General features: G+C 37.0%; 1 long non-coding RNA gene across 5 annotated transcripts in view; it reads left to right on the top strand.

The window, feature by feature from the left end:
* Positions 1 to 17,802, top strand: part of LOC140515406 (uncharacterized) — a 74,307-nt gene extending 56,505 nt beyond the window's left edge. For all 5 annotated transcript variants that reach the window (XR_011971009.1, XR_011971008.1, XR_011971007.1 and 2 more), the window contains one exon: positions 1,388 to 17,802. This is a non-coding gene — a long non-coding RNA (uncharacterized lncRNA). The remainder of the gene's footprint in view (positions 1 to 1,387) is intronic.
* The last annotated feature ends 5,861 nt before the right edge of the window (positions 17,803 to 23,663 follow it).

The following is a 23,663-nucleotide window of genomic DNA, read 5'->3' on the forward strand; positions in this document are numbered from 1 at the left end:
GGTAATCTTGGGCAACCCACTTAACCTTATTTGCATCAGTTTCTTCATCTGTAAACTGATCTGGAGAAGGAAATGGCAAATCACTCCAGCATCTTCCTTAAGAAAATCTCAAATGGGGCCACAAAGAGTCGAATGTGACTGAACAACAACCAAAAAGCATCTAAAGTGGGCAGAATACTACCTGAGTTCAAACCCTGCCTCTGATTTTATTATCTGCGTGACTTTGGGTTACTCACATAACCTTCATGGATCTTAGTTTCCTCCTCTTTAGAATGAGGTGGGGTGTGTGGGATGAGGGGAGGTGAGAAGTGAATTAGATGTGCTTTGAGGTCACTTCTTGAACTATATCTGTGAACCTAAGTAGCTGGGGTTAGGTTAGAACCCAGAATCTCTGACTTCAAAACTAGTAATCCGTTCACTCAACCACACAACCTAGTTAAGTCACACCAGGTAACAAGACAGAGAAAGTCTATTCCGAATATCATGAGGATGGGTGAACATATGAATGCCCTTTGTAAAGGACACTTTATGTTTGTTTTCTGACTAGTTAGCTGAGTTCACTGGAAGCACATCGCTAAGCCCTCCATCAAATACCCCTGCTCTGATATTTCCTAAAGGATTCTCCAAACACTTATGTTCCTGATGTCAGAGATTCTATACCGTAACTCTTGACCACGTTCCCTTCCTATTAATGTCCTTTCACAGTGGACTGACTTTTCCAGAGATCCAGAAGGACTCTCAGTACTTCTTAAGGCCTGATTGGCCATTATAACCCCTTCTTTGGACTTCTCAAATACTGCACTGTCACAATGGGCAGACACACCAAATATATTATTAGGCTCATATGCTGAGTACTAATGACCAAACACCTACGTACCTGTGAAAAGCAGTGTCTACCAACCACATTTTATCCTTTAGATCCAGAAGAATACCTAGAGTCATTTTTAAAACTACTCTGACTACAAGGGAGCTTGGTGTGAAGGCCAGGATAATAAACAACAGTGAGTAGTAACATGTGCACGATTATTGTAAAGGAATATTTAAAAAGGAGAAAAGTAAATTAAAAATAATAATATAATTTAGACAACTATTCTCATTTAAATAGTCATGCACACTGAAATTTATAACAAATGGCAGTGCCCTCAAAGAATTGAATCTTTCCCAACATGGGAACAAAGATTGTGCAATTCATAGATACTCATAAGCAAAATCCTAACGAGAATCTAAAACCTTAATGGTAGGTGTATTTTTTTTCCCAATGTATTTTTCTAGCTGTGTCTACCATAAGATCAAATACTGCCCAGAAAACTTTTTGATTGTTGATTTACATAGTTTGGAATGTGATGTTCAATATCAAAATACAACTGGGTCTTTCTGTTATTTCTAGACAGATCTTTGGACAATTTGATTTTCGCCCTGAGATGGAATAGATTTAAATGGATGCACTAGCTATGGCCATTTCAATCAATAAACATTTATTAAGAGCCTCCCTGGGTAAGTCACTTAACCCTGTTTGCCTGTGTTTTCTCATCTGTAAAATGAGCTAGAGAAGGAAATGGCAAACTACTCCAGTATTTCTGCCAAGAAAACCCCAAATGAGGTCAAGGAGAGTTGGATGTTAAAATTGAAACAACTTTGAGAAAAAACAACAAAATAATCCATTCAGTTTGCTGAGCGCTAAGGATACAAAAAGAGGCCAAAATAGTCACTACCCTCAATGAGTTTACAAACTAATGGGTAAACAAATATATTCAAAATAAGTTATATAAAGGATGAATAAATAATTTAAAGAGGAAAAACGTTGGATTTAAGAGGCTTTAGGAGAGATTTCCTGTAGAAGGTGGGATTTTGGCTGAGTCTTAAAAGAAGCCAGGGAGGTCAGTAGATTGAGAAAGGAAGAAAGCATTCCAAGGAAAGGTGACAGTCAGAGAAAATACCTGGAGCAGAGAGATGGAGTGTCTTGTGTCTGAAATAGCCAAGAGGTCAAGTAAATTGCTCACTGTCACACTGCTTACTTAGTAATTAGAACTCAGCCAATCTTCAAACTCAGGTCTGCTGTCTTTGGGACCAGGACTCCTCTTTCTGCTGTAATTCATCTACTCTTTGCCATATTGCAGAGCTATCCATGGTGCCTATTTCTTGATACTGGCTAGTGTTTACCTAAACTCACCAGATGTTCATTTCTCAAAAATCATCATGCATTTATTTTTGTATATAGTTATATATGTATAAAAAATGTGAGCTCCTTCAGGGCAGAGGGTTGTTTCTTTTGTGTTTGTAGTCTCTAGCAACCCAAAATGATGTCAAACAGGTGGCTGTGGACCTGGAGTTAGGAAGACTTGAATTCAAATCTAGCCTCAGATACTTACTTAGGTGTGCAACTCTGGATTTAAATTCTCTGAGTCTCAGTTTTCTCATCTGTAAAATGGGAATAATATTACTTACCTCCCAGGGATATGACAAAGACAAACTGAGATAATATTTTAAAAACACTTAGCCAAACACTGAAGTTCCATAGAAGGGCTAATTATTCTTGTTGTTAGCTTAATAAGTGTTTATTGACTGATGACTGATTGATCTATATCTTCCAATGCAATAAATTAGAAGGGAATGAGGTGTCAGCAGAACAAAAGGGAATGGAATGGCAGAACATAAGGAGGTGAGTCACACATACTAGAGGCTAGGACTTCAAAGCCAATTTGGTCATGAATATACTATATGACTAGGAAACTTACAACCTTCTGGTACCTCAGTTTCTGAGTACCTCCAAAAGAAAATAGTAATATCAGCAAGATAATTTTCAGAATAAATATTAATCAGCCTTTTCTGTCCCAATTCAAATTTATCAGGTTCTTTCTTGGTCTTATGGATAGGAAAAATGATCCTTGATTATTTCTATATGACAGTGAATATATTTCCCGTCCCTTCACAAAAACCTGAAAGGTCTCCTTCTGAGAAATTATATCAGCTCAACTTTTGATTCCTGGGTCAGAAAACAAGGGTATCAGACAGGAAAACAGTTTGCAGAACACAAATTGAGCACTTGTAGGGCTGGGCTTGAGTTGGCAGCATCAAGAGAGAGGTTGCCTTGAAAGGTCAAGATGAAAAGATGCACAATGTATTACTTGTTTTTTAGCCTACCTGAATTTCAATTTCTTCTTCAACTCAATGGCAGGTGTGCTGTCCATAGAGGGCAAAGCTCAACTAACAGAACAATCTAATTCCTCCTTCGAGTTCCTCTCTAGCTACCTCCTGCATAGACACAGCCTAATTTCTTATCATTTGAAAATGTTTGTGAGCCCTCTGATTTGGAGTAGATTATGAATGAATAAGTTCTCAGGAGTCTCAAGACCCAAATTATCTTCAGAAAATTCTTTGGGTGGAGAGACAAATTGAAATGAAAAACGTATACCCTTCTCATCTTGGCACAATAAAAATCTCATTGGGCACGTTAGTTTGAGTCCTGACTCTGATAGTAAATCATGCTGCCTGCATGATCTTGGAAACATCCCTCAACTTTCTCTGGCCTTATTTTCCTTGTATACAAAATAAGGGTGTTGGATCAGATGTCCTCTAAGATCCCTGCCAACTCTGGAGCTATGATGCTGGCAGAAATGTGGGGGAGTATGGACATGGTTTCTTGGTTAACTGCCATTTTTCTTTCTTACAAGGGGAGTGGAGGGTCCAGTTTGTGGTAGGTAGTGATACTGAGAAATGATTGCAGTACCAAAAAATAACACCACTCAAAAGGTATCCACTTTTAAAACAGGGCTTGTGAGAGAGGGAGGAGAGGTAGCGGAAACAACAACAACAAAAAAGACAAAAAGAATGTCTAGAACTGAAGAGGGTCCCAGGAGCACAACAGTACCGTCAAATAGTATGGCCCAAACTGGGCCATAAAGCCAAGGAATCATAGCCATCTTCAGCATCAATTGCTTGTTTTAGAAGAAAAAAGAAAACAATACCTTAAACAAGTCAGGATGATGGTTCAGGGGACATCATACCCAAGCTACTTTTTCTGTGGTTTATTGTGAGTCCATTCCACATAGATTTATTCAGAATATATTATCCATTCATTCACTAAATATAATATATATATATATATATAAAACATCATTTTTCACATATGCACACAAGATTTATAAAAATCCAGAGTATAAACTCATGGCTTTGTAAATGCCCAACTCTGATTTTGTCAAAGAAATAAACTTGAGTTAATTCATCAAGGGTATGATTTCTCAAGTGCTAGATGCCTCAGTTGTATGTCTCTATTAATGCCAAAGCACAGCACACACACAAAAGGTCATGATGAGAGTAAAAACCCTAAAAGTTAAAGAAAAGAGGAGATACTAACCCCAAAGATAAAAAGGCCCTTTTATGCATACTTCTAAACTCCTTCAGCTTTTATTTTTAAAATATGTTTAAACTTTAAAAAAATTAGCACTTCAGAAGCATTACTAGTTACAATGTAACATCTACCTAAGCAAGGGAGTTTCTGCACTGTTAACCAAAGCTTTCTCCTGCTTATAAAGAACTGAAAGGATAAGCAATATTCTAGCCCATCCTCAAGGCATCCATACTTTAACAATGCTAAATACTAGAAGAATGAATGTTCAAATTCATTTTCTCAAGCTGTTTGATATTCTGGTGCAATAAATAGCTTTATCTTCTCTTTTAAAATTTTTCCAAAGGGGATTCCTTCACCCTCCGCTCTCCTTCCCTATTCATACTATATTTTAACATTTATTCTTTGCAAAAGGAGAAGGTGTCTAGGGGACAGGGAAGGGATGGATAAGGTTTTGTCTAGGGGCCATAATTATAGTGGGTTCTGGTTGTAAAAAATGTGCCAAAATCTATGTGAGGTACGGTATGAGGAAGAGGATCTGATCTGTAATATAAGGTTATTTGAAAGGTGATTGCTATGTTATCATATTTTACATACACACATGCATATATGTGAATATACATGTGCACACACATATGTGTTTATGCACATATGTATATATACATACACAAATGTGTGTGTTGTGTGTATATATGCACACATAAATATATGGAAGTTTCTAAGACCTGAGCAAAATTTTCCTCTATGAAGTGAATTCAAACTCCATACTAGATCTAAATTCAGAAAGGGTAAAGTAATTTTAAATTCACTATCATGAGCAACCATATTTCAGTAGGGGGAATTAGTGTCGACTTCAATCCAATATTCCAAAAGCATTTTTTCCATATAAAACTAGAATTAGAGATGGATGGTCCAAGAAAAATATATTTTTATAAAAATGATTTTTAAAATGCATTTTATTTTTTTCTACTTATAGGAGAAATAAATTTAAGAATGAACCCAATACCCTTCTTAAAAGATGAAGGTCAGGTTTCAATTAAATAGTTTAACTCAGTTAAAGGTCCTATGAATGAAATGTTCGTAAAATGTCAATATAAATTAAATTTGCTACACAATATGCACATATTTACCTATCTATATGTTATATATTGCCATTTTTAAGTGAAATGAAATTAATGTTGTAATTACAAGTTTTTACTTTCAAAAAGGTTCTATTGGAAGCTGTATTAAAAAATAACCCACTGGCTTTATGAGACCCATTATCTCAGTGTAAAGAAAGATATCAGTTTATCTTTATATTATCTTTAATCTCCATCGGTACTATGAGCTTTGTTTTAACTAAGTAAGCTGGCATGACAGAATAACGAGTCATCTTAAAATAAATTGGACGAGTTTCCTTAAATCTGCAATAATAGCACCATTTAATTAACAAGCAGCCTGATGATTTTTTTTATTACTCAAGTTTACTTGTACTACCAAAACAAACATTACAAAGTGTCTGACTTCTTGTTTTTGATATCTGTATACCTAGAGAGAAAAGAATTCTGAGTTACGTATATTTAATTACCCATAGTGGAGACATCTGTGTCATCCCTGTGATTTAAATGTTGGAAGGATCATTCTGAAAGTTGTAAAAACCAGGTGTAAAACCAGCAGTAACTTCTCCATAATTCATTTTGGAGAGGATGGTAAAGTGATAAGGAAATTATTTCTGACTAGTTTAGGGGTCTGTAGATAGCTCCAAATGTTAAAATATGGTGAAAGATCTCCTAGGAGCAGGGAAAATAAAAAAACAATTTGTTTTTTCCTTGATTACTTTTTCTTATTCCACCTGAATACTAAAATAATTTTTATCAGTTTTTTTAATTTAAATTTTCTGAAACAACAGACCAAAAGTTCTCCCAGAGTTACTATTTTTATGTAAATATGCAGGTGATTTCTATGAGTAGCTGAAATTCCTGTGTCTCAGTAAGTCACGGACACAATGTTTAAAAATCATCTAGCTACAGCTACACTTTTCGTAGATGAGGAAATGTTAAGAGTAAAAAGTTGAAATGATTTACCCAAGAACACACTGCTAATTAGTGATAAAACTGGGAGTAAAAAAAAAAAAAGGTCTCACTCATTAAATCTCCACTCCAGCATGCTTCATTCTCAAAGGGTGCAAAGAAAATTCCAGGGAGGATGTGGGAGGGGCATATCTTATTTAAAAGTCAAATTGCTCAATAAATAGCAAGTCTATAGCAATGTTGATTATGTACTTTATTTTTAATATCTGTAAATTTTAGCATGTTGCTTAGCCAACTGAATGATAAATCCCACAGTTGTTTCATGTCTTTTTCTTCCCTCCCAAATCTGCATGAAAGCAATTTATTCTTTCACAGCAGTACACATCTGATGGAGAGGTTTTATAGGTCTTAAAAGCTTTGCACCTCATATTTATTTAACTTAAAAAGAGCATAAGAAAAGAAATGTGTAGCTCTACTCATATACAATGGGGTTGGCACAAAGCATGGGCACATATTACTTGTCTGTTTTTTGCTGATCACATGTGTGACTCAGCATTTGGGTACAATATTGGTGAAAAACTCCCTGGCTGCTTCTCGATACATACAGAAAAGGCATGGTGTTTTGGGGACAACATGGCAAACAATGAATGACACTTCAGTCCTCTCTGTTCTTTTACAAGGGTGTTCTGGCTCTCTCTCTCCTTTGACCTTCCAAAGGGGCATCATAGAGATCTATGACTCCCAGGGAAGAGTAGGATATGACCTGGCTCCTGTCTATCTTAGCATTATGGTAGCTGTTCTTAGGTGGCAGCCAGAATAAGAGAATTCCTCATGTGTCCCCTCCTGGCTTGTCATTTCTGAGAAAGTAACCAAGCATCAAGCTCAAGGTAAATGTGTTCAGGATTGGAGATGACCTTGGTTCAAAAGGCCTCTGGATTCTGGAATCATTGAGTGAACTGACTAGTGGCAAAGGGAGTTTCTTCAGTGGAAATGACCACTGACAAGAAAAGAACAAACCTCTGGTGCATTTTACCAGAAAATGTGAATTTGGGGATAGATAGTGGACAATGAAAATGAAGTGTGAAAGGCCTCATCCACAATTCTTCAAAATGCTTTATATTCTGAAGTTGATTATGTATCCATCTCCTACCATATTCTAAGAGTGGTTATAAAGAAAGTTACTGGGAGCTTGGTGGAGCAGGGGATAGAGATCTGTGCCCACAGTCAAGAAGACCTGACTTCAATGACAGCCTCAGTCTGCCTCAGATGCTTAGCTGTGTGAGACTTTGAGTAAGTCATTTAACCTGTTTACCTCAGTTTCCTCAACTGTAAAATATAAAACTGTGAAACTTCCCAGGATTGTTTTAAAGATCACATGAGATATTCATAAACCACAATGCCTGGAACATAATAGGTGCAATATAAAATGTTAGTGTTTATGATGAATATTATTTTAAGTTGTTCTATAAACATGAATTACAAGTCTTTAATATTCAGCATTTCTTTTGCATGTAGAAAATAAATACCTGTTTCATAAATTGAGTTCCTTACTCTGTCTTTCTGTGGAGGAGCTATAAATGAGCCAAAATCTAAACTTTGAATATTTTGATCCTAGGGTAGTAGGGTGATAGCTTAATGAGCCAAAAAGCTTAGCCCCCTTCTCATTAACAGAAAAGCTGTTAATGTATGTATTATTGTATTATGAATTATGTAACTGGGTCTCATGGTAGAGAAAGGAGAGGGGTAAGTGTCCCAGCCCCTTGGGCTCAGTAATTGCTTAGAGTTAGATTTAAATAAACTGCACAGAATAAAATAGCCAGAGTTTTTGAAAATATTACCAACTACATGTATTTGCTTTCCTCTGAGATACTCTAAAAAGTAAAACTTTTTATTTTAATTTCTCAACCTTAGTATTTTCTGGGTTTTATTTGGTCAAAAAGCATGTAGCAGGGAATTTTGAAGATGCCTTTGAAGAAATGCTTGATTAAAATAGAAGATGGGTGAATCATGTGATGAGAGAGGCAGCAAGAGGATTTCCCACATGGTTCACTGGTAGCTTCACCAAGTGAGGAGAAAATAAGGCAGCTCCCAGGCATCTTGCATCAGCCACTTAGAATGAGCATATGGGTGGACACAGCCAAGAGAAGTACAAGTTGGGCAACCATGGACTAATTGTGTTCCCCAGAACTGGAGGGGAGGGAACATCCAGCTTCATGAGATTCCAGATATCTTTTTTATAGAGATCTGAGTGTTTGAACCTGGAGTCAGGAAGACTCCTCTTCCTGAGTTCAAATCTGACCTCAGACACGTACTAGCTACATAACCCTGAGCAAGTCACTTAATCCTGTTGGCCTCAGTTTCCTCATCTGTAAAATGAGCTGGAGAAGGAAAAGGAAAAACACTCTAGTGCCTCTGCCAAGAAAACCCCGATTGTGATCATGAACAGTTGGACACAAATGAAAATACTAAACTTGTTAACCTCAAAATGTCATCATAAAATAATGTACATCAAAGCACTGTAGTGTCTTTATAATCTTAAAAGTAGTGAATAAATATCTGGAGATGAGAGGGACTGAATGACTTACCCAAGGTTAGAAAGGCAGTAAATGGCAAAGACAAAGTTCTTTTCTAGGTTACTTGGACTTACCAGAGCTTATGAGAGTCTAGAGACTATGATGAGGAACAATCAAACACTCAGGTAACTGATCAACAAGCACCTACTATGTGCTAGGTGCTTATGATTGGGGCTGAGAATACAAAGACAAGAAACAGTCTCTGTCATTGAAGAACTCATTTGTTATTGAGTTATATGTACACATATACAAGTATTTACAAACTACTAAATGCAACATAATTGGAAAAGGTGAGGCAATTGTACCTAACAGGAAAGGTGTCATGTAAGGGGCCGGGCTTGAGTTAAGCTTCAAAGGAAGCTAAGAATCTTAAAAGCTATTCCGGAGAGGAGGAGACAGCTAGTGCAAAGTAAGGAGGAAGGAAATGAAGCACTGTGTGCAAAGGACTTTAAAAAAGGAAACATTCCACCTTGAAAAAAAATAATATTAATAAAAAAAGTATAGAAGGAAGACTTGGGGGAAACCAACCCAACTACAATCCAGAGTCCCAAGAAGTACTAAAGAAGAAAACCCAATTTCCTCTAATTATATCTGAGAATATAATTTGAACAAAAATTTCTTAAAAGTTGCCCAAATGATGACAAAGATACAACCCTAGTCTCAAAAGACAATAGTGATAGCCCTGCTCTCCCATCCATGTTAGAGTCTTGACAAGAGGGGTTAGCTTTCCTCAAATGACTCCAGAATCAACAAGAGAGCTTTCAGGTATCTGTTTAGACATTCAATATGACTTTGGCTGCAACCTAGATTTCAGAATGCAAGAAAGGATTTCTTTAGGAGTTTTAGCAGGCTCTCAACTCCATATACTCATAATACCATTGTCACTATGGACACAGAGATGATTCTAAATGATTATGGCACAAAAGTTTAGCATGTTTCTTTGCAAACCCTATTTTAGGTATATCAATATGTAAAAAAATGCAATTAGATGTGAATATAAATTTAACAAAACAATAGTAAAATAAAAAAAATGAAAAGCAATATTAAAGACAGTAGTCATACTTCATCAATTCATAACATAACTATGCAACTAATTGACCTAAGAACACATCCAAGAATCGAGAAGGAAGCAAAGATCTTTGAGTAGCATCTGTACATGCATTTTACTCATAAGACAGTGCCTTGGACTATATTTACTCTTATTTTTCACATGATTCTTACTTTTGCATAGTTTTACAAAACACTTTCTACCAACCTCATAAAGAGAATACAAATATTATTACTTTGCTTCATCATTACTTTGCTTTATAGATGCTCCACCTAAGGCTCAAAGAGTTTGTCACTTAGCCAAGGTTATTTTGCTATTAAGTGCTGTAGGCAGAACTCAAGCTCACGTGAGGATTACATGTCCAGTGTTCTTACCTCTTTCCCAAATCAGAATAAATGCTGAAAATGAGAAGGTGAAAATGATTCATAGACACAATGACAGAAAAGCAAATGACTTCAAGGGAGAATAATTTAATATTACCCGTTAGAACTAAAAAATCACAGTGGTCTTTGGCCATTTGGCATAAGGACAAATAGCTTTCCAGGCTTCAGCTAGCATCATTCTTCTATCACAGGTAAATAGCCAAGAGACTTACTATCCTGAAATCAAAGCTGAAATGGGAGAATGCACTTACAGCACTTAACACCCTTACACTATTGGTCTTAATATAAACTTTTGGGATTGTAAAATGGACCATACACTATTTGGCAAATATCCTGACAAAGAGCCCCTACAATATTAATGAAGCAATGGGCCCCATCACCCTAAGGCAGTGATGAAAAGGTTGATACTTTCTTGTCCAAAAGGAGGAAGGGTACTGATAACCATTTTCAGAGGGCATGAAACAGGTTGAAAACTTTCATTGGTAATTTTGAAGTACGCAGACATCACTTCACTGCACAAAAATAAAGTGGCCATAAGTACATCCCAATGGATTTGTCAGATATTAATGGAAAGTGGTTTGCCTCTGGACAGAATCTGTGAAACAGCCAAGATCCAAAGGTGGAATCAAATGGTCCTCAATGGGGGCCATTCATATGAACTCAATATAATAGAGGGTTTCAACCCCATTCCCAATTAATGTAATCCCATAGGGCACAAATAACTCTATTACATCTTTCAAAATTGTCAACTACATCTGATTAATGCTGTAAGCAATCTGAGAGGAATAAAGTGCTTTGATCATTAGATAAAGACAGATGATGCCACACAGGAAATACCTTGTGATGAGGTGAAAGAAACAGATATGTATGTTTAATGTATGTTTAAAACAGCAACCAATTCAATTTAGTGCTGGGAGAGCTAGTGTTCAGCCCTCTGAAGTGCAAATCCCAGGATGCCAGTCAATAATCAAGTCCCTCTTCTATCAGCCAATAATATATTGACAAAGAATAATTGAACAATTGGTTAAGTCATCTATATTTGTTTCAAGAAATTGAGGGCTTTATGGTGACAACTTAGGATCAGGTCATCAATAGCCAATAAACATTTATTAAATGCCTATCACACTATGCTAAGTGCTAGGAACACAAAGAAAGACAGTCCCTGCTTTCAAGGAGCTCACGGTCTCACAAGTGAGACAACAATAAGCTATACACAGGATAAACTAGAAATCACAAAAACTCTAGAAAAGTGCTAACATTAAGAGAGATCAAGAAAGGCTTCCTATAGAAGGCAGGATTTTAAGCTAGGACTTGGAGGAAGTCAGGAAATCCACTGGAAATAATAGCCAGGTTATTCTTAGGGAGTTGACTTATTGATTAATGCAAATTACACAAAGATACAGTGGGTCACTTCAATAGGACATCATCACAAACCACTCAAATTCATCAACTACTGCATATCTAGCAAAAATAACCTGATGGCTAGACTTATATACCAGAAACTCAATATTTATTAATTAATAGATAATTTATTCCTGTTACAACAACAGCAGTGACAACAAAAAACATAGACCTCACATATCCTGGAGCACTCCACATATCCATTGTCCTGATATTGGACCATTTATCATGGGCAGAATTGTTACTTGCAATGATCTGGATATAACATTCATCCATAAAAATAAAAAAAAACTGTTTTGATAGATGTTGTCATAACCCATACTCATAATATCTTGCTGTATGTAATGAAGACCTTTTAAAATATAAAGAAGATATCAAAATCATATGGGAAAAGGTTGTGGTATATATCGTGCCCATCATCCTCTCTGTCAATGGAATTTTCCCCATGACACTTTCACTGAGTCTAGAGGAGATGAGCTTACATGTCAATATTTTTATTTGTCTATAAAAAGCAGTCATTTTAATCATCTGCACCCCAGTCCAGAAAACATGAAACACAGAAGAGCTATACGTAAGAGATCAGCTTTAACTAGGACTACTTCTAAATCAATTCTATTGAATATGAATATGACAATGAATTTTTAATTACAATAATACCACGAAATACTGAATCAAATATGTTCTACGTTGACAGAAAACATTTAGATGAAAACTTTCCATAAAACATTCCTTGTTATATCAGTGACAGGAAACAATCCACTCTTTTACTACATTATTTGTAATTTAACAGTTAAGACAAAAATCAGAGTCTGCTAGATAATGCAGTTAATGGAGATGCTATTTTATTTATTTATTTTTGTTTTGTTTTTAATTAATTTATTTATTTCACTTTTAACATTCATTTTCACAGAATTTTTGGGCTCCAAATTTTCTCCCCCCTTGTTCCCTCCCCCCATCCCAAAACACCGAGCATTCCAATTGCTCCCATCACCAATCTGCTCTCTCCTCCATCATTCCTCTCTGCCCTTGTCTCCATCCTCTCCTCTGTCCTGTTGGGCCAAATAACTTTCTATACCTCTTTACCTGTATTTCTTATTTCCTAGTGGCAAGAACAGTACTTGGCAGTTATTCCTAAAACTTTGAGTTCCAACTTCTTTTCCTCCCTCCCTCCCCACCCCCTCCCTTTGGAAGGCAAGCAATTCAATATAGGCCAAATCTGTGTAGTTTTGCAAATGACTTCCATAATAGTCGTGTTGTATAAGACTAACTATATTTCCCTCCATCCTATCCTGCCTCCAACTACTTCTATTCTCTCTTTTGATCCTGTCCCTCTCTGTGAGTGTCGACCTCAAATTGTACCCTCCTCCCCATGCCCTCCCTTCCATCGCCCCCCCCACCCTGTTTATCCCCTAGTCCCCCACCTTCCTGTATTGTAAGATAGGTTTTCATACCAAAATGAGTGTGCCTTTTATTCCTTCCTTTAGTGGAATGTGATGAGAGTAAACTTCATGTTTTTCTCTCACCTCCCCTCTTTTTCCCCAAACTAAAAAAAATCTTTTGCTTGCCTCTTTTATGAGAGATAATTTGCCCCATTCCATTTCTCCCTTTTTCCTCCCATATATTTCTCTCTCATTGCTTGATTTCATTTTTTTTAAGATATGATCCCATCCTATTCAATTCACTCTGCGCACTCTGTCTGTATGAGTGTGTGCATGTGCATGTGTGTGTGTGTAATCCCACCAAGTACCCAGATACTGAATAGTTTCAAGAGTTACTAATATTGTCTTTCCATGTAGGGATGTAAACAGTTCAACTTTTATAAGTCCCTTATGAGTTCTCTTTGCTGTTTACCTTTTCATGCTTCTCTTCATTCTTGTGTTTGAAAGTCAAATTTTCTTTTTAGCTCTGGTCTTTTCATCAAGAATGCTTGAAAGTCCTCTATTTCATTGAAAGACCAATTTTTCCCCTGAAGTATTATACTCAGTTTTGCTGGGTAGGTGATTCTTGGTTTTAGTCCTAGTTCCTTTGACTTCTGGAATATCCTATTCCATGCCCTTCGATCCCTTAATGTAGAAGCTGCTAGATCTTGTGTTATCCTGATTGTATTTCCACAGTACTTGAATTGTTTCTTTCTAGCTGCTTGCAATATTTTCCCCTTGACCTGGGAATTCTGGAATTTGGCCACAATATTCCTAGGAGTTTCTCTTTTTGGATCTTTTTCAGGTGGTGATCGGTGGATTCTTTCAATATTTATTTTGCCCTCTGGTTCTAGAATATCAGGGCAGTTTTCCTTGATAATTTCCTGAATGATGATGTCTAGGCTCTTTTTTTGATCATGGCTTTCAGGTAGTCCCATAAATTTTAAATTGTCTCTCCTGGATCTATTTTCCAGGTCAGTTGTTTTTCCAATGAGATATTTCACATTCTCTTCCATTTTTTCATTCTTTTCGTTTTGTTTTGTGATTTCTTAGTTTCTCATAAAGTCATTAGCCTCCATCTGTTACATTCTAATTTTGAAAGAACTATTTTCTTCAGTGAGCTTTTGAATCTCCTTTTCCATTTGGCTAATTCTGCTTTTGAAAGCATTCTTCTCGTCATTGGTTTCTTGAACCTCCTTTGCCAATTGAGTTAGCCTATTTTTCAGGGTGTTATTTTCTTCAGCATTTTTTTGGGTCTCCTTTAGCAGGGTGCTGATCTGTTGTTCATACTTTGCTTGAAAGTCTTTTAGTGTTCTTCCCAGTTTTTCCTCCACCACTCTAACATAACTTTGAAAACTTTTTGAGCTCTTTATGAGCTTTTCCCAGGTCTGATCCCATTGAGTGGGCTGGAATGTAGAAGCACTAACTTCCATGTCTTCCCCTTATGGTGAGCACCGCTCTTCCTCATCAGAAAGGAGGGGAGGAGAAACCTGCTCACCAAGAAAGTAACCCTCTATAGTCTTGGTTTTTTTTCCCTTTTCTGGACATTTTCCCAGCCAGTGACTTGACCTCTGAATATTCTCCTCACACTCACCTCGCCTCTGGATCCTCCCAACCTGAGCTTGGGGTCTGAGACTCAAATGCTGCTTCCCAGCCTCAGGGCTTTGGGTGGGGGCAGGGCTGCTATTCAGTGTGAGATTAAGTTCAGCTGCCCGGGTGGGGGCAGGGCCACCTCTAGGGCTCAGTTCCCTCAGGGGGTTTATGCAGACACCTTCAACAATGGATCCAGGCTCCTGCCTGCTTGGGGAGCCCCAGTCTGCTGCCACCTCCGCTGCTGCCTCCCGAGGGAGCCTGAGTCATGGGGGCTCCCCACTCCCCTCTCGACTCGCCAAAAAGACCCTCTCACCAACCCTTGTCACCTGTGGGTGGAGGGACCCGTGCGGCTGCTGGAGATTCTGTCCCTGAAGCCTGCTTGGATCTGCTCCCCATTCGGATCTGTTCCTCTCAGCCCCGGGCCACCATGGCAGGGCTGTTCTTGTCTCCCAGTCCGCTGTGCAAAGAACCTTTTGCGAGAGGTTTTCAGGCTCTCAGGAACAGAAATCTTATCCGCTCCACTGTTATGTGGCTTCTCCTGCTCCCGAATTTATCGGCAGCTCTTTACTACAGATATTTCATGGGCTGTGGGTTCAGAGCTAGCGTATTTGTGTGTTTCTACTCTGCCACCTTGGCTCCGCCCTGGAGATGCTATTTTAGAATGATGTTCTCACTGATTGAAACTCAGTCAGTTTTACAAATCAAAGCTTCATATATGCAAGCTTATTTCAGGTGCTGGGTATATTTAACCGTCTATTTAAATTATCCAACTTTCTAGATCTACGTTAAATAAAAATACCACATGTCAACCCTTCTCAGCAGAAGTCAGAATAATTGGGAATGAACATTAAAATAATCATCCCAAATTAAAGAGCATACAATAATAATGCCTTTGATCAGTGTACAATAGAGTATGTCAACATTTTTTATTCTCTAAATTATGAAGCTAGGTTAAGAAGCTCAGCCTTTTTTCCCCCTTTCACACCAAGGATAAATCCATGGAAGTTAATATTTTTTAAAATAATGCGACAAATATATTAATTTTTAAAAACTTATTCAAAGATAAGAAAAGGATAAAATATAAGGAAGGACCTTTCATCTTGGGCTTTATTTTATTTTTTAAGCAAGAAGGTTGACTTTTTTCTTTCTTACTGGTAGCCTACCCCTATCATTGGAAAAAAGATAAATTTTGGTTAAGCTTTTTCATAATTTTCAGTCTGGAAGAATGAAAGCCAAATAATTTCATAATTACCTCTGAGTTAAATAATCCTTTATATATGTTCTGCCTGAAAACCTTTCTCTTTTCATGTGAAATGAAATGTTATCATCAATCTTCTTTTTATAATGCTCAATAACATAACTGGCGTTTTCCCTGAATGGATTTGTTCATTTGGCTATTGTAAGGATAAAAATGCATTTACTACAGTATATGTGGTTCTCAGGGCAAATACCTGAAAGTTACAATTGCCTCTTTTCAAATGGAATTATTTTTCAGGTCGAATTAGATATTGAGAACTAATTCGGAATTAAGGTAAAATCTACTACATTTCCAGTTACTTTCATCTGGTCCACTATTTTAGAAACTATTTTATTATTTTGATAGCATATACTGATTTGAGGTTTACCATATCCAAAATGTTCTTCTCATATATTAAGGGAAGGGGAGGAAGCCTTGAATATAAGCCAGGGCAATTTATCACTCCCTTTATTTTCTTTCCCTTTCTCATTTTGCTTCACACTTCTTTCCTCTTTCCTCTTTCTTTTTTCCTTCCTTCTACACTTGTACCTTATGACTGTCAGTGACATTATTAATAACATTAATCTCTGGCACTCTTAGGTACTAAAGGCTAGGGACTTTTCCTCTTAATTAATATTATTTAAAGCAAACAAAACAATAAGATCTGCACTATCATACTGACAAACTTTTCATTAAACAGTTTTAATGGAAAAATAGCTTATTTCTTATGACTATTTTTATATTTTAAAATAGAAAAATACACAAAATACCTCATAGTGAATGAGGAAATACAGCAGATGTCCCTTTTTTGCATTTCTAATTCATAACATCATAAATTTAAAAATGGAAAAGAACTCTGATATTACCTAGTTTAATCCCCTCATGTTGCAGATGAGAAAACTGAGGATGGTTCGTAGACTTGCCCAAGGTCACAAGGGAAGTAGCAAAGATATAATTAAATCTATGTTTACTCATTGCAAATTTAGGGCACCTTCTCAGTCATCACACAACCTCTCTACACAGACATATGCAGTCACCATACCCTTTGTCATTTCCCTACCAAGTCTGATTCCTAAAGGAAAAGGCCCTTGTCTATCTTAGCACCATGATCCCTCAGTAGTTAGTAGAATCTTCCATAAGGCTCAGAGTGGCACCATATTGATTCCACTTAACATGACCAGGAAGAGAAATTCCAATTAGGTTAAAAAAAAAAAGTTACTTGATTCTAGAGAAAAGGAATTTGAGCTAAACCCCCTGTTTTCATTGACCTTGAGGGCCCTTTAGCATTGCTTAAGATAAACATGGAACAATACAGACCTGATTATTAATAACAATAAAACTTTGTAGAGTGATTTGCGTAAGATGTTTTTCTCACTCCTAACTGCTATCTCAAGAATCACTGTCACTGATCAAATGGACATTCTCTATCTTCAAATTACTGTTAACAGTTCCATGTTGTTGTTTTTTTTTAATCAGGAATAGGAGATCAAGTTATTTTCTTCACGGGGAAGAGATGAACCCAGAAGCAATGGACAGAAATGGACATGATGTTGAGTAGCTGTAGATATTTACCCTCATATCATGAAAGGAAAACTGTTACTAAACATATCATGTTTGCAACTGGTATCTAATTTAAGGCTTGTGTTCTTCACTTATCCTTTAAAACAGTTCTGGGTGCAAGCCATCATATGAATGATCAGCTGATCTTATCAAAGAATGCTTTAGGATTTTTGCCATCATGGCTCTTGTGGTTACTATGTTGGTACTGAAAATAAAACCAAATCATTATTTCAAATCATTTTCTTAACTGTATGCTTGTTTAGTACAAGCTTTTGCAAACACTAAACAATTAAATACTTGCTGAATTTAATTAAGTTGAATTTAGGGCATCCTAGACCCCCAGAATCAGGCAACACATTGCAGGTTTGAAAAAAATATATGTTTAACTGATGTCTTTAAGTTAGTCATTTTTTTTCTGCCACCCATGCATTGAAAATATATTCTTGTAACAAAGGAAAAACCAACTAAGCTGAAAATATCTACTACAAGGCCTGCATCTGACAGTGTATACACTGTCATTGTGGTCCTTGTCTCCCAAATGAAGAAGTTTTTCATTACCCATTCTCAGCATCCTTAATTATTTTTTCAAGTAAGCCAAAATCCAATAATCATAGATGTATGTATTGAAAGCATTTTAGAAATCATTTAGTCCAACCCATAAAGATGGCACAGTGGATAGAATGTTGGGCCTGGAGTCAGGAGGACTCATCTTTCTGAGTTCAAAGCCGGTCTCAGACACTTACTTGCTGTGTGACCCTGAGGCAAGTTACTTAACCCTGTTTGCCTCAGTTTCCTCATCTGTAAAATGAGCTGGAGAAGGAGATGGCAAACCACTCTAGTATCTCTACCAAGAAAACCTCAAATGGGATCATGAGGAGTCAGATGTGATTGAACAATTCATTTTACAAATGAGGAAAATGGTTCCTGGAGAAATTAGATGACTTAACTTGCCAGAAGTCCCAGGCAAGATGGGGCAGAGCTGGGATTCAAACTTAAGTCTTGTGATTCAAGTTTGGTGCTCATCCTGCGGTGCCACACTGCTTCTTAAGTATTTCACAATAAATTAAATGTGCTATAGACAAACTTAACCATTTACTCCATGTTAAAGAATGAAAAAAACTTAGTGCTTTTGTCTTCATGCAAAGTTGAGTGAAGGTGGTACAAATATAAAAGTGCTAAGCAAAAGTTTTTTTTAAAGAACTTTTAGGTTTTTTTTTTCTGAAAAAAAATTATTGATAAAATCTCTACTGGAGCAATGATTAAGAGTACCAGTCTTGCTAGAATTTGATATAAAGCAGATGTTTTCACTAGTTTTTCTTTTCTTTGAAAAAATAAATCAATAAATGTTTTTGATTACTTCAATAAAAAATGAATAAAATTGGTTTAAGCTTTACTATAAAAGACCTATCTCCAACACTGACGTTAAAAAGTAAAATGTAGTTTGTCAGGTCCTAAGACAAGAAGGACTTAATATAAATTTAATCATCAGGCTCCAGGGACTTTGTTGTTGTTTTGTCCTTTCAGCTGCATTTGACTCTACATGTGACCCCATTTGGGGGGTTTCTTGGCAGAGATACTGGAGTGGTTTGCCATTTCCTTCTCCAGCTCATTTTACTGATGAGGAAACTGAGATAAACAGGGCTAAGTGACTTGCCCAGGATCACACAACTAGTAAGTGTCTGAGGTGAGACTTGAAGTCAGGAGGATGAGCCTTCCTGACTCCAGGCCTGGATGAGGTTTACCACAGTGATGTCAAACTTAAATAAAAATGAGGTCCAATAATCAGTACATAAGGATGCCTGCAGGTTGAATAGTTTTAAAAAGTAGCATTACTGTGGCAGTAAAATGGTACAGTGGATAGAGCTCCAGTCATAGAGTCAGGAGGACCTGAGTTCAAAACTGGCCTCAGTTTTTAACTGAGCAAGTCACTTAACCCAAATTGCCTCCAAAAAAAACAAAGTAGCACTTCCTATGTTTTTTTTTCTATGTTTATTTTTTGTGTTAAATATTTCCCAATTACATTTTCATCTGGTTCAGGCCACACACCAGTGTTGTGGGACACATATTTGAAACCTGCAGTCGATTCTCTCAAGGATTAAATTTCTAGGGGACTAATTTCAGACCATTTATGGCAAACAGATACTTAGAATTTCCCTTTTGCCATAGTTGACATTTCTTTAGCTGGGCTCCATTTGAGGGAAATTTAAAGAATGGTGCCTGTAAATGCTTCTTGGGGAGGAAAAGAATAGTGAGGTTGGGGAGCAGAGTAGAAGCCTGAGGCAGCATCCTTTAATAACTGCAGCCTGGAATAATGATGAGGGTGCTAAATTTGGAGGCAGGAAGACACAGATACAAATCCTACCACAGGTGCCTACTCATTGTGGGACCCCAAGCAAGTCAGTGAACGGATGTCTATGAACCTCAGTTTTCTTATGCATAGCAAAAGGACTTGATAGCTTTCCAGATCTAAATCTCTGAGCCTGGGCTGGACTTTTAAACCACTTGATCAACAGCCCTATGAAACCAGGGATAGCAGGTATTTTATTCCCATTCTGTGAGTAAGGTCACTGAGGTATAGAGTTGTGAGGAGATTTGCCGAGAATCATGTAGCAGATTGGTGAGATGGCTGAGGCTTGACTCCAGGTCTTGGGAGGGGCTTCCAGGGTAGTACAAAGCACTGACCATCCATCCTAGGAATGAGACCAATCATCAGAAAAGTCACCTCTTTACTTATATTCCAGGACTGCTCTTAATCAGTTCAAATACATTTTCAATCTTTTTCTGCTTCCCATGTAGTCAGGAGGCCTACAAGCCTAGCTCCATGGTTTTTAATGGCACCCTAGGGTTCCAACAGCACACCCACAGCTTGCTTCATTATTGGGGCTTAAAGGCATCTCACTGACATCCCAGGTGGTCATTTCCAGGAAAAAAAAATGCAACTGCTAAACAGTGAAATAAATAGAATCTGTATATTTGTTTCATTAGCAGACTTTTAAGAAGACACTGTATGCAGTATAACATCTGAGATGAGATAAGAAATCAGAAGGAATTTACAGCTTCAGTAGGAATGTAGGATTTACTTTCTGTATCACCTAAAAGTCAATACAGAAGATGAAGAACTGAAAGCCTGATAGATTAAAAAAAAATCTACTCAAGTTGGAGGTTCCTACACTGAGACACATGGAACCTAGGAACCCTGGAAATGGTTGGCTTTCCCACAGAGAACATTGTTTTTGAAAACGATTGTATCTGTCTCCTGAAAGTCTTTATAAACCAAGACCACACAAACTAACTGATGTTTCCCGATGACTCGCTTCTACTTAAAGAAAGAATGATTTTAAAAAGGCACCAAGCATCAATATCCACAGAACCACTCACCTCTGCTCATTACCTGAACAAAGCTTACCAGTCAATCAGCTGCTGCCTTTGTACGCTTTGGGTTTCACAGGATACCAGTAATGCCCCAGCTCCTCTCTCTTTGGCAGATACTTGAATGTATCATGTAATTTGAGTCATGCCAGGATTTTGGAGCATAGAATGCAGGTATTACAGACAAAACAGATATGTTCCAAAAATTTAATTTCAAGCAAGAAATGCTAGGTACACACTAATTTAATTGACTATGTAAATAAGCTTAAGTATGCTTAAGAAAATCCTATACACTTTGCACGGCCCTCTGCAAATATGCAAATATACTAGGTGAAGCAGCATGCCGAATTTAAAAGAAAATAATGAAGCAGGAGAAGCTTTGTAAAACATTTCTGGACTAAGAGGGGCAGAAACTGATTTTCTCTGACTTCACCAGGACTTCAAACAGTTACAAAACCACCACAAAGCATCACCAGCACAAAGGATTTCCAAATCCGACATTAAACCAGGTGAGCTGTTTGTGAAACCTTAGGATGTCAGGTTATCATGAAGGAGAAGTTTCCTTTCCATGACATATCCTTCTATCAGCCTTGAAGTCAAGAAGCCAGTGACAGCTTCTATATTTCACATTGACAAAAGGGGAGGACGGATGAGATCTCTTGCAATCTGAAAACTATTCATATCTACCTGCTTCTATGCAGGTGGCCTGCTGGTGTTTCCTGAATCCAATGGATTTGGTGACTTTGCAAATCTTTACTGTATTTGCTGCATTTCGTTTCAATCAAAAAGTTCATAAACTATCTACTAGTTTCTAGGGCAGAAATGTGTTCTTTCTCTCCAAATCTTCAGAAAGGAAACAAATATTTTTCAATCAGTTCATATTTCAAATGTGTTTTCATAATAAGGATGACTGACATATTTTGTGCAGCAGGACTTAATGCTATGAGAAGGTTAAACATTTATATCATAGTGCATTCATCTGAGTTCTCCATTTCATTCTTTGTTAACAAGAGCATAAATAGTCAGCAAAAACAGGGATTTCCATATTGGGGATAGAAAAAGAAATAAATGATTATTGGTACTATTTTACTGATGTTTACTAGACCTTCTTGTGCTGCTAGTAGTATCACAGGATCATAGATTTAGAATTGAGAAGAACCTCAGAGGGCATCTAGTCTTGCCCTACAGAGATACTAGTACAAAGATATGAGTCTTTGTTCTCCCATCCTTACTGGGACACAAAAATCCAGAGTAGAGAATAGAGAGTTTGCCCTCAAGGATCACACTTACTATATGCAAAGTATTCTGCCAAGTCCTGGAGTTACAAATAGAAAAGTGAGATCCTTCTTGGAGGTCACATGTTCTCATGGAGGCAGAGTGGGGAGGGGGATAACATATATGAAAGGTTTTAGCTGCAAGTAAGATGGAAAGGTCCCATGGTTATTAGGGTAGAGAGGCCAAGCAGATGTTAATACTCCTTCAAAGTCATTTCCGCTGACAAAAAGAATTGTTAGTTTGTAATGTTTAGCCATCTGACAGTGCCAAGGATTTTAAGCAAGGTTCCAAATGAATTACAAAAATTTCTAGGGAATTGTGTTAAAAAGATCTATTAAGGAATTCCACTACATTAAAAAAATGTCTTTTTATTGTGGGTCACAGATTTGGAACTGGAAGGAATCTCAGAGAGGTTGTATTCACTATATCACCTACCTGCCTAGTTACATCTGCTATGCCCAGGTTATGTTCAACTATTCCACAGAAAGCAATATTTGTTTACCTCATTTTGAGAAAACTCACAAGGGACCTTTATTGTTGGGCATATAAATCCCAAATTTGTTTTTAAGCTTAAGACCAGATGAAAATGAACTACTTTTGTTATTAGGACTTCTTTTATTTTGGACTCTTCCCCATCAAATTTTTTTATTAAACCTTAATTGAAGATCATTTAAAAAATGTTTGGAATCCCAATTAGAATATGCAAAACAACTAAGTGTGTGAGAACAATGAAACCATTGAAATGAATAGAAAAAAATTAAACGTGATATACCATAATAATAAAGCAATAACCATTTGGAAACTCAAGGAAGTTGACCAGACTCTGAGTAACCCATTTAGTCTCCTGAAAATTGCCTAGCCTAATAGCTATATCTAGAAGCAAGAACAAATTTGTTACAGGAACTAAGGAGGTTTCCTTCGCTGTATCTTGAGGCCCGACTATGGTTCCATATCTATGCCTAGAGGGACACACAAACCAGTAAGAGCTCACTAGAATATAAAGGAGGAATTATATAAATAAGAAATATAAGTGCCTTCTCCATCTATCTCTTTTAAGTGCATTTCTCAGCGGTGTCATCATTTAAGAATGTAAATTATCTGTTGAATAGAAGACCCACAGAGCCAAATATATAGATTCAATTCAAACCAGTAAGCATTCACTAAGTGTCAATGCCAGACTCTTCACTGGGCACTAGAGAGACAACATCAAGAATGAAAACAGTCCGTTTGGGGAGGTCGCAAGAGGGGAGAAGTAACATACACAGGTCTATATGAATAAATACAAATATGAATATATATATATGTATATACAATATATACATATACATACATAGATACAAATGCACATACATGCACACACACCCATCCTATCCCCACTTATATATATATGTATATACATATACATATAGACATATACATATATACATGTGTGTATATATATATATATATATG

The sequence above is a fragment of the Notamacropus eugenii genome, chromosome X (assembly GCF_028372415.1).
Source record: "Notamacropus eugenii isolate mMacEug1 chromosome X, mMacEug1.pri_v2, whole genome shotgun sequence".
Taxonomy (NCBI): domain Eukaryota; kingdom Metazoa; phylum Chordata; class Mammalia; order Diprotodontia; family Macropodidae; genus Notamacropus; species Notamacropus eugenii.